Below are 19,302 nucleotides of genomic sequence, written 5' to 3' on the forward strand. Positions count from 1 at the left end.
AGTGGAAATTACCACAAAATTACCACATATAGCTCTCTGTCGTAAATAAGTCAGTGAGATCGCCCATGGTGGCACACTAACACTGACACTGAAAATGTGGTATTCCTAAAATGTAGGTCTGAGGTCTCTCTAGTGATTACACGAAAAATCTAAGCAAAGATAAGGGATTCTGGACATTGGGGCCACAAATAAAACAAGGGAATTATGCTCACCAAAATACCACCAACCACGCATACCAACCACACATACCAAATATGCATGTCTAGGTGCTGAAATAATGCATGTCAACTGTATTATTGTTGCACATGGCCAAATCTGAATACAAGGAGTGATTATTGCTAAGTTATTTTTCGGCGGTAATAAAATACCGTCAGGCCCCAAATCTCCACAAAATACCCTACAGTACTAAGTTAAAGTAGTCGTAGTCCTACAACCTGAATATGCCACCACATCGCCCCCTTCCAACCTAAGTCTTGCAGGCTTCAAAACTTGTCTGTGTACTGCATACAACATGAACTCCATCTCCAAAGTAGACGGCCGTATGAAGACATGAGGAATGAACCTGCAAATTCAGAGAGAGACATGGAAGCAGAAGCATACATAACTCCAACATGCAGTGTACAATACAACAACAATATACACAAGGAATGGCTACACAGTATTGACTACAGACTGCCCACACAGCTCATGGGAGCTCAACATCACTGTGTACATCACTGTCACTTGGTCACACCCTTTGCAAGCCCATGGAAACGGGAAGCAGGAGGGGTGTGTGTCTCAGGAACCCAAGCATGAAACCCAAACTCAGGACAAGCCTGCATGTGCCCAGCTGGAATACAGTGGATGCCCACCGGAGCCACACAAGGCAACACACTGTTAAAAAATAATAAAAAATCAAAAATAAAAAACAAAAAAATCAAAAAACAAAAATCAAAAATGGCCATGTGGGCCAGGGGGGGAGGCCACCCAGGAGGTCCGAGGACAGGGTGCACTCCAACAGCCGCCTGTGTGGATGTTGGGAAAAAAAAACACCTCCATGGGCTCATGGCCTACACGGCTATGCCAATGTGGGAGAACTGCTGCCGTCACTCTAATTACCCTCTGCTGCTGCCACAGGAGGTTGTGGTACTATGGGAGGCAGCCCACGTAAAGCCCTGGTATGGTCCTCCATGGCAGCAAGCATGCGGTTGTGGAAGGTCTCGTTCTGGAGGATTATATTGCGGAGATCCCCATGCAGCACCTGACGTAATACCCAGATCTCCTCCCGAGTTGCCTACATCTCAGCTGAGAGCAAACGTGTGAGCCGCTCCAGCTGCTGTTCTGTCCTCAAGTTAGTGGAAGTCTCAAGGTCAACAAGAGTCTCCCTGAGGTGATTTGAGTTCTACCCTCAGGGCTTCCCTGTGGCCCTGGGACTCTATTGATATCGATTGGCGTAGAGTCTCCAGTGGCACCCATCTGTCCCTGTTGGACGCCAACATGTCCTCCCTGTGTGATTGGCAAATGGAGTCTGTTTCCTGCTGTAGTAGCTCCTTCTGCCTTTCAGGGGGGACAATGGAAGTGGCCACCCTTTCCATTGCTTGAGCCATCATCTCAACTGATGCTGCCTGCTGGGTTGCTATACCGTAAATGGATTGTTCCCATGCAATATTGCCTGGTGGTGTACGGCCACCACGTCGGCAGGCACCACACCTGTTTGGGGCAAGGCGATCTGCGCCTTGCTGTTCCAGCACTGCCTGAGGCTGAAGGACTACATTCCCCCTCTGATCTGCTGGACCAGGAACAGGATCAGATGTTGTGGAGTGTGACCCTGCACCCGTAACCGCCAAAGGTTGACTAACCAACACTGGCATCCCCATAGAGGGTTCTACCCCTGGTGCAGGTGGGATGGACAGAACAGAACCCCTTCCAGAAACACTTACCTGCGACGCCACATAGGTCTCATCATCCGAATCAACACCTGAATAGAGGTCTGGGGAGGTGCACCCAGAGACACGCCTGGATAGAATTGTCTGCAGCAAGAGTGGGTTCTCACCCACCACCAAACCACGTCCCCCACTGGTGACCAGTTGTGCCTCAGGTTCCTCCTGGGTCTGCACCATCTCCACAACACCATCAAGTGCCTCATCCCCTGCAAAAACATGAAAGACAAAAAATGGAAACAGGCATTAGCACCATAGCACACAAATAGGCCTAACAAGCTACAGAACCAGTACATGATTTACACGTCCCACCTGACTATAACCCTCCCATGCATGCAAAGTCACAGAGTTGGAAGGGGAGGCAAAAGTCTGACACTGATGACACCAAGATGGAAGAGCAACACATTTGCTGCATGCTGGGTAGCACTGCCATCACACATTGGCCTGTGAGTGGCATGTCCTATATACATAAATGACACATGCCATCACACAGATGGCATGTACCATAGCCATGGTACATTCCACAAGTACATCCATATGTCAGTGAATGAGTACTGTCACCCATCCATGTGAGATGGACATGAAGAGATGAAAAATGTCACATAGTGTGAAAAGATACGCCATGTGCCGCACACTGCAAAACATCCAGTGTACAAAAATACAGTGATTGCAGGGCCATGTACACATCAATGGTTGTGCACTTCAACATGACAGGAAACAACTAGCATGTTCCACATTCAAACAGGCCCAAAAACATCATGTCATCAGGACAATACTCATTCAGCCTGAATGGTCAAATCATTCAACTACCAAGGTGACACATGTGGCCCAATGTGGGGTTCTTCAATGATAGAAGCATGTCACATATGTCACAATAGGGCTGAGGAATGTGTTGCAAAAGTGGGAGAATTGAAACAATCAGCCTGAAAGAACACTGAAAAATACAAAACAATGTTGTTGCATGATGCCACCTCAAGGGCAACCGCCGTAATGTTGCGCTAAATTACTACTGTGGGCAGAAGGGATAGTGTCAAACCCAAATTTAAGGAAGGCCGCAGAATGTTTTGGATGAAGCATATGGGGGACCCATACTACTCAGTCACACACACCCTCAACTGGCACTCAATCAGAAACCGTCACCCAAACAACATACACATGCATTACACACACACGCATGGGCACTCACCGGACAATGTGTCATAATCGAGTAGTTCTCCCACACATCGGATTTGTTCCTCTGTGACGAAGGTCCCAGCAACAGACTCATGTTCAGTGAGTTCATTGTCCTTTTGTGGAGACCCACCGCCAGTCACAAGAGTAGCGGCATGACTTGAGGCCAGCTTGTCCTTTGCTCTGTGTTTCAGGTCGTTCCACCGCTTGTAGCAATCATCAGCTGAGCGCCTCACAAATCCAAGGGTACTTATGTGGTTGGTGATGGTCTGCCAGTGTGCCTTACGTTGACCAGGTGTGGTCTTGGACCCTGCAGTAATCACAATTTCGTGGCTATGTTGCAACACATAGCTCACAAGTGCATTAAGTTCCGAATCATTGAAGCAAGGCTTCCTTGAGGTACCAGAGTTTATAGCTGTGCCTGGGGTCTCAGCCTGTCGTGCCACAGCACCCTTCTTCCTCTTTTTAGAAGGTGGAGCGGAGCCAGAGTGGCTAACGCCGCTCTGGTCAGTATGGGCAGAATCACCGGTGGACTGGGCTGTTGGAGTGTGCGAATGCACATTGACCATAGGACTTGGTGCAGGTATTGTCTGAAGTGTGATGTTGACAGGGAGAACATCAGTAGGATGGACCAGGACCGACACTGTCCTGGCTGTGAGACCCAGAGCTGGGGCGGATGGAGCTGCAGCTGCCCCTGCAGCCTCACCACCCTGCATACTTGGGGCAGCAGATGACATAGCTACCCCAGATACACGTGGCTTGGTGACAACTTGCACCGCCACACATGGCTTAGACTTGCTGACCTGGAAGTCAGCCAGGGAGTCATCCTGTGCCAGGTCAGGTGCCAAAATGGGCTCGTCCAACAAGGGCTGAGCTGGGATGGTCTCAGCCACGTTTCCCTCAACCATGGGGGGGGTCATGGGTGTCCCTGATTGGTCCTCCACACATGGGGATATAGGGGCACCGTGCAAATCCTGGCCACGTCCCCTACCGCGCCCACCACGTACACCTTTTGAACGTCAGCCACCTTTGCCTCCCTTACCGCTTGGTCGCATCCCAACCATGGCACTGATGTTGTTGTGCGTATGGGAGGAGCAGTAAACTATTGTCCTGGGCAATTGGGGGTCAAAGGGGTAGGGTACTAGATGGAATTCGTACCCTAGTGCTCTAACAAGGTGGGTCACGCAACGCACAGGTAGCCCAAAAACAAAAATAAATGTGCACGCAACCCCTCGTACAACACGTGCATGGAAAAATGAACCCGCACTACGATGTGGCACGCAGAAACACAAAAATAAGCGTACGCGTGATACACGCAGCCTACAATGACCTCTGAAGGGGAACGCGACACACGGGGCAAGCACATTTGCTAAGTATGTGAGAAACTTACTGTCTGCCTGGAAAAAGAACGTGAAAAATACGCGCCCCGCCAAAAGAAGAATTGTACGCTGTCTGAGGAGACAGGACAAAAGGAGAAGTGAACACTGTTTGAGGAAACAGGCCCAAAAAAAGCAGAAAAATGAAAGCTGTCAGAGGTAACAGGGAGTACGAACTTGAAACGCTGTGAAGTAATCGCGTGTGAACCGACAAGAAGTACAGAATCCACCCACTCGCTCTCCACAAAAAGCACGTACAAGTAAATGGCGTCCTACACGTACCTTTTAATCCGGCCCACACATACACGTCACTTACGCGTGTATGCTCCCTTTCCTCCAATTACACGCGCTGACACTCAGACATGCAGCTTTTCCACGTGTGCTCTGTCATCACGTGCTATGAGGGAAACACCCACATGCATCACGTCACAGACACGCTTACGCACTAAGGGCCTTTGGTCCAATGAAATCGCGTACGTGCGCTGACGTGCTTATGCGCTAAGGGCCTTTCTTCGATTTACACGCTGATGTGCAAGATTTTCACGTGCCAAATCACTCCGTATCAAGCTGGCCACGCGTTCTCACACAGAAGACCACGCTCCTGGCCAGAAGGCCGAATTACTGCCCACCAGAGCCCCGAGCACGCTCCCACCTGCCATCTGCTGCTGCCTGATTGCCTGCTGCCCACGTGCCCTGCCATTTGCTGCCTGCACATCAGCCAGGGGTGATGTTGCTGTGACCACCCCTGCTGGAACTGAAGACTCCTGACTGGGATTCCATCGCTTCAAAGCCCAGCCCCAGGACCCAGTTGCCCACCCACTCCTGCCTCTGGGGTTGCCATGTCCAGCATTTACACCATCTGGCGGCACTGGCAACCCCCAGCCAGAGAGGCAGAGGTCCACCAGCTTCACTGCCACCGAAGTTGGTGTCCTGGTGGAGCAGGTCCTGGGGCAGTATGATGCCCTCTTCGGAAGGTCGCGCGCCAACAAGGAAGGACGGACCAGGATCTGGACGGACATCGTAACTGCCACGTGGAGGGGGTGGCAGTCCGCAAATTCCATCATGTCTAGAAGCGCTGGGAGGACTTCAGGTCCAGGACCCTCAACAAAGCCCGGCACCTCTTGAAGGCAGCGGATGCTAAGGGGCGCCGGGGCCACCTGTCGGAAGACCAATTGAGGGTCCTGGAACGCGTATGCCCAGCGCCCCACGTCCAGGTCCTTGAGAGGCAGACCCATCTGGAGTCGAGCGGTAAGTGTACATGCATACTGATTGGAAGCTGTGCATGTGATGGTGTGCCAGTAGTGTGCAGGTTGCACATGTGGTTTTGTAGGGCCATGTATGGATGTGTATGTACAGGGCCGTGATGCTGACACATGCAAGTCCTTTCATGTGTGAGACACATGGATGGTGTATTTGTGGGTAAGCATGCAGACGAAATGCAGATGTGTGAGCACACATGTTTGAATGACTGTGTATGTCAGTTGTCAAGGTTGTGGTGTCACACATGGATGTTGGTTCAAGCTGCATGTATCTGCACTGTATACATGTGCATGTATGTGTATCTGACAAGTGTGCAACTGTCATGCAACATGGATGCATGTGAGACTGATATGTAGAAGACTGATTGCCAGATGTGACATGGATGCCAATCTCATCACTGCAACACTTGGTGGAGGTGTACACATGCATGTAAGTGTGGTGGCGTGTGTGCATGTCTAGTGCACTCCGTGTGTCTCATTTGATGTCTGGCTCACCTTTGCCTGCTCATGCTGTTGTATGTGTATGTATGGTGCTGGCTGTTGCGATATGGCTGTGGAATAGCTCATGTGTGTGATTTGAAATGACATGTGTGTTGGGGATTGTGATGCCATGTCTGAAATTTGACAATGACACTCGTGTGCAACTGTCATATGTGTATGAGTCCATTGTACAGTGCCCTGATGCCTGTGTCCTATCTCTCCCTGTCTGCAGCGTCGACTGATGAAGAGGGCGGAGAGGGTGCTGTGGAGCACAGCGGCAGGTATCGCACCACCAGCCGGAGACGCAAGGCCCGGCTCACCTCCCAGGTTGTCATCTTGTTGGGGAGTGAGGAGTCCGGTGCCGCGTCCCAGGTCGCAGCTGCCGAGGGGAGGTCCAAGAGGCAGATGTCAGAGTTGGACTCCTCGGCAGCAGAAGGGGCAGCTGAGACCCCACAGGGCCCGACGGAGGAAGATGGCACAGAGTCATCCAGGTTGGTGAAGGGTTTGGTGGAGGAGGAGGCCGTGCAAGGGACAGAGACGGGGTCTGGAGGTGGGGATTCCACTGGTGCTAGTGGTGCAGTGCAGGGGCAGGGACAGGAGGCAGCAAAGGGCACCGCGGAGGTGCCTGTGTGTAATCATGTCCCCGATCCTGTGACTGCATCATCCTGCACCAGCAGGGATACCTACGTCCAGACCCGTTTTCAGGCAGGGGATGAGCTTACGACAACTGGCCTTCCTCTGTCTGCGGACGTAGCTATCCGGGACCGGGTTGAGCCTGTCCTGGGTGGTGTGGTGTTGCGTCAACGGGCCATGCAAGGCGAAATGCAGTCTTTTCATGGGGAGACTACATCTCATCTCGAATGGCTCGTTGACCACGTCGACCTTCTGGGACAGGTCACCAGGCCAGATTCCTCTGTTTGCTGGGCCTTGTTCCGACCCCCTCCTCAACGGAACCCCCTATGCGCCAGTCGTACTCCGTGCCATCTTCCCATCCATGTGTCACCTGGGTGCCCTGTGGAGCTGCCTCTGACCCTGCAGCCAGGCTGGTGGAGGACACATCCCTGCCACAGTCGGGAGTCGGACGTCCAGCAGGGGTGGCCACCTCAACAACTGCACCCCAGCTGGAGGAGGATGTGCATGCAGCAGGAGCCAGGGCACAGGCAGCGGCACAGCAGCAGCAGCAACAAGGTGGGAGCCATGATGGCTCGGGGCCTTCATCATCGGAGGGGCAGGCATCGGCCGGAGGGCAGGAGGTCCCTGGACAGGAAGTGTCTTCCGTGTGGCAGTAGTTGGGCCATGCGATAGATGTGGAGCGGCAGCGGGCGGAAGAGGCACGGATCACGATGGTCACGGCGGAGAACTCCATGCATAGGGCCCTGAGGCAGGCTGAGTGCCTCGAGGCCATTCGCAGGGACCTGGAGATCCAGATGACATCGTCCCTGCAAACCATCGGGCCATGGAAGAGGACCGCCTCCGGGACATCGAGCAGGAGTTCGATGATGCCCTGGCCTGGGACATCAACAAGTGAGCCGTTGGACTTGCCCGCTGCCCTTGTAAATAGTTAGTTAGTTAGTATTAGGTTTCCTTTCATTTTTTCTTTATTTTGGACCGCTTGGACAATGCACCACATTTTTGTATAAAGATTTTTTATTAGGTAGTTTTTGGTAGGTTTCATTTCTTAAGTTGGGCTCATGGACCCTGGATTCTTCAATTGTACATAGTTCTACATTGGATTCATCTTTTTTAATATTTTTTTTTGTATTCACCATGGAGCAATGGCTTTTACTTTTTTTTTCCCTTGGTTTTGATTTTTTGGAAAGTGACTTTGGACAACATTTCTTTTTGGATTTCTTTTGCTTATGTTTTCTTGTTTTTCATTATTTATCGGACATGGACCATTTCTTTTGTTATTCCCATTGTTGTGTGTTTAATTTGATTTACGTTCATGTTATCTTTAATATATATTTTTTTATACTTCCATTTGTGGTATTATCTCATTGGTTTCATGCATGTCATGATATGGGTTTTGATATTCACTTGCACCCATTGTGTGTGTGTGACGGACATGTGTTCACTTATATACTTGCCATTGGGGTTGTATCATGTAATTGGCATTTCCATGTGGGTGGATGCAATACTTGGGTGGGTCTTTGGCCTGTGGAGGCTGGCCATAAGGGCCAGGGATCTAGATTGTGATGATGTGTTGGCTGGGGGACATGTTTCGGGGCCTGCTGGCAGGTGCCCCTCATTGCTGGGGGGTGGGGGTGCAAGGGGACATGAGTGGGACATGAGTGGGGGCCTGCTGGCAGGTACCCTGCACTGCTGGGGTGTTTGGGTGCAATGGGACATGAGTGGGGGCCTGCTGGCAGGTGCCCCTCAGTGCTGGGGGGGTGGGGGTGCAAGGGGACATGAGTGGGGGCCTGCTGGCAGGTGCCCCTCAGTGCTGGGGGGTGGGGGTGCAAGGGGACATGAGTGGGACATGAGTGGGGGACTGCCGACAGGTGCCCCTCAGTGCTGGGGGGTGGGGTGAAAGGGGACATGAGTGGGGGCCTGCTGGCAGGTGCCCCTCAGTGCTGTGGGGTGGGGGTGCAAGGGGACATGAGTGGGACATTAGTGGGGGCCTTCTGGCTGTTGCCCCTCAGTGCTGGGGGGGTGTGGGTGCAGGGGGACATGAGTGGGGGCCTGCTGGCAGGTGCCCCTCAGTGCTGGGGGGTGGGGGTGCAAGAGGACATGAGTGGGACATGAGTGGGGGCCTGCTGGCAGGTGCCCATGACTGCTGGGGGGTGGGGGTGCTGGGGGACATGAGTAGGACATGAGTGGGGGCCTGCTGGCAGGTGCCCTGCACTGCTGGGGGGTGGGGGTGCAAGGGGACATGAGTGGGACATGAGTGGAGGCCTGCCGGCAGGTGCCCCTCAGTGCTGGGGGGGTGGGGGTTCAAGGGGACATGAGTGGGACATGAGTGGGGGCATGCTGGCAGGTGCCCTGCACTGCTTGGGGGTGGGAGCACAGGGGACATGTGTGGGGGCCTGCTGGCAGGTGCCCTGCACTGCTGGGGGGGTGCTGGGGGACATGAGTGGGACATGAGTGGGGGCCTGCTGGCAGGTCCCCTGCACTGCTGGGGGGTGGGGGTGCAAGGGGACATGAGTGGAACATGAGTGGGGCCTGCTGGCAGGTGCCCTGCACTGCTGGGGGATGGGATTGCAAGGGGACATGAGTGGGACATGAGTGGGGGCCTGCTGGCAGGTGCCCCTCAGTGCTGGGGGGTGGGGGTGCAGGACATGAGTGGGGGCCTGCTGGCAGGTGCCCCTCAGTGCTGGGGGGTGGGGGTGCAAAGGGACATGAGTGGAACATGAGTGGGGGCCTGCTGGCAGGTGCCCTGTACTGCTGGGGGGTGGGGTTGCAAGGAGACATGAGTGGGGGCCTGCTGGCAGGTGCCCCTCAGTGCTGGGGGGTGGGGGTGCAAGGGGACATGAGTGGGGGCCTGCTGTCAGGTGCCCCTCAGTGCTGGGGGGTGGGGTGAAACGGGACATGAGTGGGACATGAGTGGGGGCCTGCTGGCAGGTGCCCCTCAGTGCTGGGGGGTGGTGGTGCATGGGGACATGAGTGGGGGCCTGCTGGCAGGTACCCCTCAGTGGTGGGGGTGCAATGGAACATGAGTGGGACAGGACTGGGGGCCTGCTGGCAGGTGCCCGGCACTGTTGGGAGGTGGGGTGCAAGGGGGTAATGCATTGGTGATCACTAGTGCAAGGTGACATGTGGCTTGGCTGGGGGGGCATGCCCATGGTGGATGGGCTGCCTGCGGGACATGACCAGGGGTGCAGGGTAGTCCCCTGTGGTGTGGGCTGCCTGCAGGGGCCATGGAGGGTGTAGAGGGAACACCTGGGAGGACCCACACTGGCAATTCACGTGAAGGACTCCCCTGCACCCCAAAATACACATGCCCCACTCGCACAGGGCCTATCGCGTGTGAAACTTCACGCAAACCCCAGTAATACACGTACCCTGCTGAAATCGCATGTTGAACTTCCACGCACCCCAGAAATACACATACCCTGCTGAAATCACATGTTAAACTTCCCTGCACCCCAGAAATATACGTACCATGCTGGAATCGCGTGTGAAACTTCCCGCGCACCCCAGTAATATATGTACCCTGCTGAAATCGCGTGTGAAACTTCCCGTGCACCCCAGTAATACACGTACCCTGCTGAAATCGCGTGTTGAACTTCCCCGCACCCCAGTAATACACGTACCCTGTTGAAATCGTGTGTTGAAATTCCCCGCACCCCAGAAATACACGTACCCTGCTGAAATCGCGTGTGGAACTTCCCTTGCACCCCAGTAATACACGTACCCTGCTGAAATCGCGTGTGACACTTCCCTGCACCCCAGAAATACACGTACCCTGCTGGAATCGCATGTGAAACTTCCCACGCACCCCAGTAATACACGTACCCTGCTGAAATCGCGTGTGAAACTTCCCGTGCACCCCAGAAATACACATAGCCTGCTGAAATCGCATGTTAAACTTCCCTGCACCCCAGAAATACACGTACCCTGCTGGAATTGCGTGTGAAACTTCCTGCGCACCCCAGTAATACAAGTACCCTGCTGAAATTGCGTGTGAAACTTCCCGTGCACCCCAGTAATACATGTACCCTGCTGAAATCGCATGTTGAACTTCCCCGCACCCCAGTAATACACGTACCCTGTTGAAATCGTGTGTTGAAATTCCCCGCACCCAGAAATACATGTACCCTGCTGAAATCGCGTGTAGAACTTCCAGCGCACCCCAGTAATACACGTACCCTGCTGAAATCGCGTGTGAAACTTCCCTGCACCCCAGAAATACACGTACCCTGCTGGAATCGCGTGTGAAACTTCCCACGCACCCCAGTAATACACGTACCCTGCTGAAATTGCATGTAAAACTTCTAACGCACCCCAGTAATACACATAACCTGCTGAAATCGCGTGTTGAACTTCCCCGCACCCCAGTAATACACGTACCCTGTTGAAATCACGTGTTGAAATTCCCTGAACCCCAGAAATACACGTACCCTGCTGAAATCGCGTGTGGAACTTCCGTTGCACCCCAGTAATACACGTACCCTGCTGAAATCGCGTGTGAAACTTCCCTGCACCCCAGAAATACACGTACCCTGCTGGAATCGCATGTGAAACTTCCCACGCACCCCAGTAATACACGTACCCTGCTGAAATCGCGTGTGAAACTTCCCGTGCACCCCAGAAATACACATAGCCTGCTGAAATCGCATGTTAAACTTCCCTGCACCCCAGAAATACACGTACCCTGCTGGAATTGCGTGTGAAACTTCCTGCGCACCCCAGTAATACACGTACCCTGCTGAAATTGCGTGTGAAACTTCCCGTGCACCCCAGTAATACATGTACCCTGCTGAAATCGCATGTTGAACTTCCCCGCACCCCAGTAATACACGTACCCTGTTGAAATCGTGTGTTGAAATTCCCCGCACCCAGAAATACATGTACCCTGCTGAAATCGCGTGTGGAACTTCCCACGCACCCCAGTAATACACGTACCCTGCTAAAATTGCGTGTGAAACTTCCCCGCACCCCAGAAATACACGTACCCTGTTGGAATCGCGTGTGTAACTTCCCGTGCACCCCAGAAATACACGTACCCTGCTGAAATTGCGTGTGGAACTTCCCGCGCACCCCAGAAATACACGTACCCTGCTGAAATTGCGTGTGGAACTTCCCGCGCACCCCAGTAATACACATACCCTGCTGAAATCGCGTGTTAAACTTCCCCGAACCCCAGAAATACACGTACACTGCTGAAATTGCATGTGGAACTTCCTGCGCACCCCAGTAATACATGTACCCTGCTGAAATCGCATGTGAAACTTCCCCGCACCCCAGAAATACATGTACCCTGCTGAAATTGCATGTGGAACTTCCCCGCACCCTAGTAATACATGTACCCTGTTGAAATCGCGTGTTGAAATTCCCTGCACCCCAGAAATACACGTACCCTGCTGAAATCGCGTGTGGAACTTCCCGCGCACCCCAGTAATACACGTACCCTGCTGAAATTGCGTGTGAAACTTCCCCGCACCCCAGAAATACACGTACCCTGTTGGAATTGCGTGTGTAACTTCACGTGCACCCCAGAAATACACGTACCCTGCTGAAATTACGTGTGGAACTTCCCGTGCACCCCAGAAATACACGTACCCTGCTGAAATCGCATGTTAAACTTCCCTGCACCCCAGAAATACACGTACCCTGCTGAAATCGCGTGTGGAACTTCCCGCTCACCTCAGTAATACACGTACCCTGCTGAAATTGCGTGTTAAACTTCCCTGCACCCCAGAAATACACGGACCCTGCTGAAATCGCCAGTAATACACATTCCCTGCTTGGCGTTTGCTGTTTGGCGGCCCTGTATACTGGTCCAGGGTTAGCGAAGCCGTTTGCGCTGAATTGGGAATTTTGATGGCTTTTCCTTGCGCGAGGGCGTTCTTGGGGGCGTAACTGGTGCTGCTGCAGGGTCGCTGCACCACTCTGTGCCACGGCTGGATTTGGAGGCTAAAATCCATGAATACGCTGTGCGCAGAAATCAATTTTAGCGCACGCGACTGGCGCAGACATTCGCACGCACACACTGTGCGCCAGCCGCGTGCGCCACTTTTGTGCGAAATTCTATGAATTACACTGTCAGTTTTTTGGCACCCAAATTCCATGAATCAACCTGCTAGGCCCTGAGGACCCTCCGCACATGGAAACTAAGGCACACTCACCATACACTAGTGATACGCAGACACAAGGTTCGATTTTCCAAGTACTCTGGTTTATTGCAAAGTATGCTCAGTCGGCGCCGACAGGGTCTAACGTCTCACAACATGTGTCATCCAGAGCTCGTGAGATGCAAGAGAGAGCGCATCTCTCAAGCAGCACATATATACAAACATACAATGTTTAAGGCACATCAAAACCGCCCATAATGTATCTTCTAGAGCTAGGGTTCAGTGATTTACAATCATGACAAATATGACACATTTTGACAAGTTTCTTATTCAATCTAATTATACTCATTTTAGCAACAGTTTCAGAGACAGTTATTTGTTATGGAGGCACCAGGGCTGGCACCTGGGCCACTGAAACACAGTGTGTTTGAGTAACAGTAATAATATTATGGTAGTATTGTACCTAGTTTTTTTGTTTGGAATGAGTGGGTTTCTTCTGAGTTGTTGTTTGCACTTCAGATGCTGCTGCTTTTCAGGAGAGTGGTCTTCACTGCAATTGTAAAGGAAATAAGTTAGTAATTGTGTGTTAATAGCACTGATGTTTATTTAGACATTGATTTTTATGTTTTTGTAGTAGTGTTTTTGTTTGATAACTGAACATAGTGTGTGAATGCAGTTTCCTTTGACTATGTGCAGGCTTTATATTCTACTTATAATATGTTAGTTCAACATGATTGCAAATGAGTAGACTACTAAGTGTATGAAACTCACTTGGTTTCTTAAGGCTGTGTTATTGAATGCTAAGAGATAGAAGAAATAATGATATACTTATTTTGCAATGTTTATAAGGTAAGTGGCAGAAACTGTATAGAAAAACATGGAATATATGCATTTGTGAAGGTGTGAGTAATAAATCAGAAGGATGTGATTTACCGGCAGTGGTGTTGTTTCAGCTGGGAGCTTTTCAATGATAGTGTCTATGTGTGTGAACGTATGAAGATGCATGATCTTATCCTGGCTGTGTGGAATTTTACAATACACTACTAAGTGCTTTTCTACAAATTATACTGTTATTTCTCCCATCTTTTAATATTATAATTTTTTAGATAGCTGTGTGTGTAAAACATTTTTAGAAATCAGACAGGGTTGGAAGTGACAGTTGATTATAGCAGATGGGAAAAATGACAGTAAGTTAATTTTATAGGTTATACTGGTTAAATGGCAGTTACTCTGTTTAAATGCATTCATAAGAGTTGTACATGTACTGTTCAGAAAATATGCATACCTGTAATTTGTATTCATGCATGTGGATATGCATGCAGCTGCAAGTAGAAATCTTGGAGAGTTATACAGTAGTTTTTGTAGTAGGTGCTTTCCAATGATAAGAGATTTGTACTCATACTGATCAACAGTACATTTGAAGTGCTGAACTCTGATGATGGAGTTAGATGTAGAGGTCTTGGATGTGATTGGTGTTTGCTTGTGTGACTGCTTAGCTGTAGCCAATGAGGGAATGGCACAGAGAGTGAAGTGGAAAGGGTAGAAGGGCTGTCCAAGAGTTATGCGGTCCACAGATACCGCAGCTGTCCGCGGACAGGGCGTGCCACATCCGGGGTTTGCCAGGAAATCCAGCATGGATAGGTGACTGTAGGGATTGGCCAATCAGATGTTGAGGTTGTGGATTTGTGTTGAAAGAGACTGTGTGTAGTGAAGATAGCAGAGGTGGAGAAAGTCAGGGTGTTGGTGCTTGGAGATATGTTTATGCATGGTTTACAGCAGTATGCTCAATGCAGGCATGTGGCAAACAATTTTGATGTTAAAGGAGTGGAGGTCTTGTGGAGCACTGTGCCTGGTTGCAATGTAGAGGGAATTGTACAAGTTTGTGAAGATATGGGCAGCGTGAACAGTCCCCATGTGGTAGTTTTGCACTATGGTGCTTTCCATTTGGGCTATGTCAGTGCCCCTACTTTGTTGGCAGATTTGGAACACTTGGTTTAAGCAGTAATGAACATCCTTCCAAATGCCAAAGTATTTTTTTCTGGATTAGTACCTAGGGCAATATGGGACAATAGTTCTGTTTTTTTGTCCACAGCAAAACATTGCTAGGTGTGCAATCAACCAATACTGGTGTGCTTTCATGTTTAGAGCTGGTATGTTCTTCTGCAATAATGAGAATATTGATTCCAGTAATGCTGTTCCAGTAATGCTGTTGAGTGGAGGTCTTGTGGAGCACTGTGCCTGATTGCAATGTACAGGGAATTGCACAAGTTTGTGAAGAAATGGACATGGTGAATAGCCCCCATGTGGTAGTTTTGCACTATTGTGCTTTCCATTTGGGCTATGTCAGTGCCCCTACTTTGTTGGCAGCTTTGGAACACTTGGTTCGAGCAGTAATGAACATCCTTCCAAATGCCAAAGTATTTTTTTCTGGATTAGTACCTAGGGCAATATGGGACAAGAGTTCTGTTTTTTTGTCCACAGCAAAACATTGCTAGGTGTGCAATCAACCAATACTTGTGTGCTTTCATGCTTAGAGCTGGGATGTTCTTCTGCAATAATGAGAATATTGATTCCAGTAATGCTGTTTATTTTAAAGAAGATGACATTTACCTATCTATTATGGGAAATGCCATTCTGTTTTGGAATGTAAGGCTTGCTATGGAGAAGGTTATATGAAGATTTTAGGAGTAAAGTAAGAAAAGAAATACAAAATAACAGGTGTCTGTCAAGCATAGGCAAAAAAACCCCCAAAAAGTGGCTCTTCTCAGAGCCAACCTGAAATGGGAAATGGGGCCCACTATTTAAATTTATATTCACCACGCTCAGATTTTTGATATGTCCACGGACATAGCGGGAGTCCGTGGACAGCGCGTATTACATACAGGGATTTTGGGGTAGAGAGGCATGCAAATGAGAATGAGTAGATCAAGGGATTGGTGAGTAAAGTTTACTGGGTGTGTTGTGTAAGGAGACAGTTTGTCAGAAAGTCTTTTTCCTGAGAGAAGAACAGATAGCTATGGCTGTGTGTTTCAGAAAACAGATTATATCAATTTTAGGAGACTCACAGATATAATGGTTGGAAGTGCATGCAGAACGCTGTGGAGTGGCTGCAGATCTTGGATTCCCTCATGTGGAAGTGCACTGGCATGGAATGCATGGAATGAAGTGGCTGGACTTGGTACCTCTCTGTGCTTGTTTGGAGACAGAGCATCATCCAGACATAATCATAATTCATTGTGGAGGGAACAGTTTAGGACATGTGTCTGGAATGTCATTGCAATTTGCAATGAAAGAAGGATTTGGGAAGGTTATGGACATGTTTCCAAATTCCCAAGTAATTTTTTCTCATATTGCGCAGAGACAAATGTGTTCTTCTTCATTTTGTCCACAAATGGAGAAAGCGAGGTGCATTGTCAATAAGGATGTTTGTGCCTTTCTAGGAGATGTTGGCATGTCCTCTTTTCACAATGAAAATATTATTTTCGTAGCACATACATTTTTCGCAGTGTCCATCTTTCTTATGATGGCAATCAGATTTTTCTGAGAAATGTACAAAACGCATTGCAATCTTTTTTGGAATTACAGTAATCCATTTTGCAGTAGGTGTTGACCTTTTCAAGTTTTTCATACACAAAAAATCACCACCAAAGGGCTCTTTTCAGAGCCACCACTTCCTCCCAGAGAAAAGTGCAATGGTTATGATAGGGCAGCACCCCAAAATTTTAGATGTCCGCCAGCTGTCCGCGGACTTCCAAAAAATGCAAGGGGGCCTGCTCCATTCATATGCCACCTCTATTTTTAATCTGTAAAAGGCGGCTCTGAAAAGAGTCTTTTCTTGTGGGATTTTTGTTGTTTTATATTTTTTTGTCTTTCTACACACGACACATTAGGAGAGGAGGGGAAAGGAAGATAATGAAGGGGCACCAACCACAGAGATAAGAAAGGGCAGGTGGAAAGAGGAAGATGTAGGGTGGGCCTTATTTAGGTAGGTAGCAGACCTTCTGGTGCTCCTTGACTGCAGTCTTGAAAGCACTGAAAATTCTCCCCCTGTAGGGTACTGTGTCACAGTACTTACACAATATTGTGACCCTAGAAAGGTGAGGGTCAGGAGAATCATGAATCGCCTGTGAGGCAGCTGGGGGGATGCGCTGTCCCACAGGAGTTTCTCTTATGGTGACAGGAGCGGAAACCGAGGATGTGGTAGAGGAACTCAACCTACCACATTGATCACACGATCTAACCTTGCAATTGGCCCCACCGTTGAACGACCTTAGGTGTTGCTTCATAGATGTTGTACCATCCCATAACTAAGCACCATTTTGCACTGGTTGCAGGTGACCTTGTTTGCACATGCTTTTGGCACCATGAATGGTAAACAACCGCCACACCCAAGACTCACGGCGAGTGCTGGTAGTAGGGACTTCCACTACCTCATCCTTTTCATCCTCTTCATCCGACTCCTCTACATCCTCACGCCTGTTCCCCTCTGCAGGCCCTTGGGGAGGTGGTGGTGGTGGAGGGTTTGGGGGTGGTTCTGAGGCAGAAGTAGCACCAGCTGGAGCAGCAGAAACCATAGATGCTATCAGGTCTGATGATAGAAAGCAGCAAAAGCAGCAAGAGCAGCAAAAGCTGAAAAGGACAATGCTCTGTCAGGTAGCCAGAAGCACAATGAGGATGAGCTCTGGGATGTGGCCTTTTATAGGGGTGCTTGTTTAATCCTTTGTATAATATTGTAACATCTGTCATGTGAACTAGGCACAAACTCTAGCCCACATATTATTAACATTGAGAGAGGATGGACAATATTGCAAAAATAGTATAAATATGTCCGTGTTTAGATGTCCAGCACTCTCACTCCTCACTGTGTCTGCTGGTACACACAGCGAGGTGTTGGGAGCGAGATAGCTATCTGTTTTGCTTAGTAAACTGTACAGTAATAAAATATAATTGTATCTTTTCAGCCCGTGATTGGTGTATTTCATTTGTGGTACTAAGCCTCGATATTACTTTGGTCTTTCAGCTACTCCTTATTTGAGGAGGAGTTATCTGTTGTGAAAATCACCGCTCATCACACTATTGATTTCAGTTAAACTTGTAGGTTTATTTACAGTAAAGAAGTCCCCAGGTGGATGGGACCTTCTACAGCAGGCTCGCTTCGTGTATGTCTCTGGAACACCTCATTCCAGAATCATTTGCAGAATGCGAGTGCATGTACAGAACAGTATACATCATAACATTAACCCAATTTGATGTGTATTCAATAATTCTGATTGGTTTAGAGACCTGTGGGAAAATGTAGTGGAGGTTTGAATTAGGTGGGTCAGTTCCCCTATAGCCCGCCATGAGGCAGGATACTTCTATTAGGATTCTTATCTGTCCCAGAGCCTAAAAACGTGATTAGGGACTAGCCCCTCAAGACTTGCTTACCTTGAGATACTTGTTTGACAGGGGATCAATCCCAGGAGGTGTTTCAATAAAATGTTCCACAGCGCCATTTTGATAGTTGTTTTTGTATGTAAATGCTGTGTGTGACATCATACGCTGAGCGCGTGATTTCATGCCGTCTGATAATCTAAACAGCGGCTGATTGAGTCTTTTTGCCCCACATTACTTACTAGTCTATTTCATGTCTCTGACTATCCAGTGAATAATATGTCTCTGTATGGCCATTCATGTGAAAGCAAAACCCTCCATTCTTGCTAAACAGGCGTTATGTTATCTTCTTAGATAGCTACATTATTGTTACATATATAAGAGAGATTCAGTAAAAAACGTTGTTAAAGGGACGTTATCGTTAAATTGCGCTACTAAAAACCTATGAAATTCAGTAAAAAACATTGTTAAAGGTACATTATGGTTCAAAGTAAAACCGAAAACCCCCTGAAATTCGCTAGTTATGGTAAGCTAAGCAACCATAACTCGCACCACCAACGTGCATTGCTAAGACTAACACCCAGGACATCAAAGATGACATCCTAAATGCCATTGATGACATCACTGATGACATCACATCTGGCTCCCTCTTTTTTCCTTTAGTGACATATCTTAGCCAGTAATACTTAGGAACAAAGAAATGAAAAAGTACTATATTTGTATACTTATACTTCAAATATGTTCTTACAGTAATTCATTTGCGGTTCACTCACAGCATATGAAACATATACATAGGGAGAATACACACTTGAAAGATACCAATTCTTCCTGTGTATGAAGACAATCAGTGAGGTTATCAACACTTTCTTATTGTTCTGCTGTTTTTTATTACTGTACTTTCTCTGGATATGCTCATATGTGTATTCGCATTACTCTCTTTAGGGTGCAGTCACATCATGTGATAGGTATACATAGGGAAGTAGTAGGTTTG

This window comes from Ambystoma mexicanum, chromosome 2q (assembly GCF_040938575.1).
Source record: "Ambystoma mexicanum isolate Mex_15411 chromosome 2q, UKY_AmexF1_1, whole genome shotgun sequence".
Lineage (NCBI taxonomy): Eukaryota > Metazoa > Chordata > Amphibia > Caudata > Ambystomatidae > Ambystoma > Ambystoma mexicanum.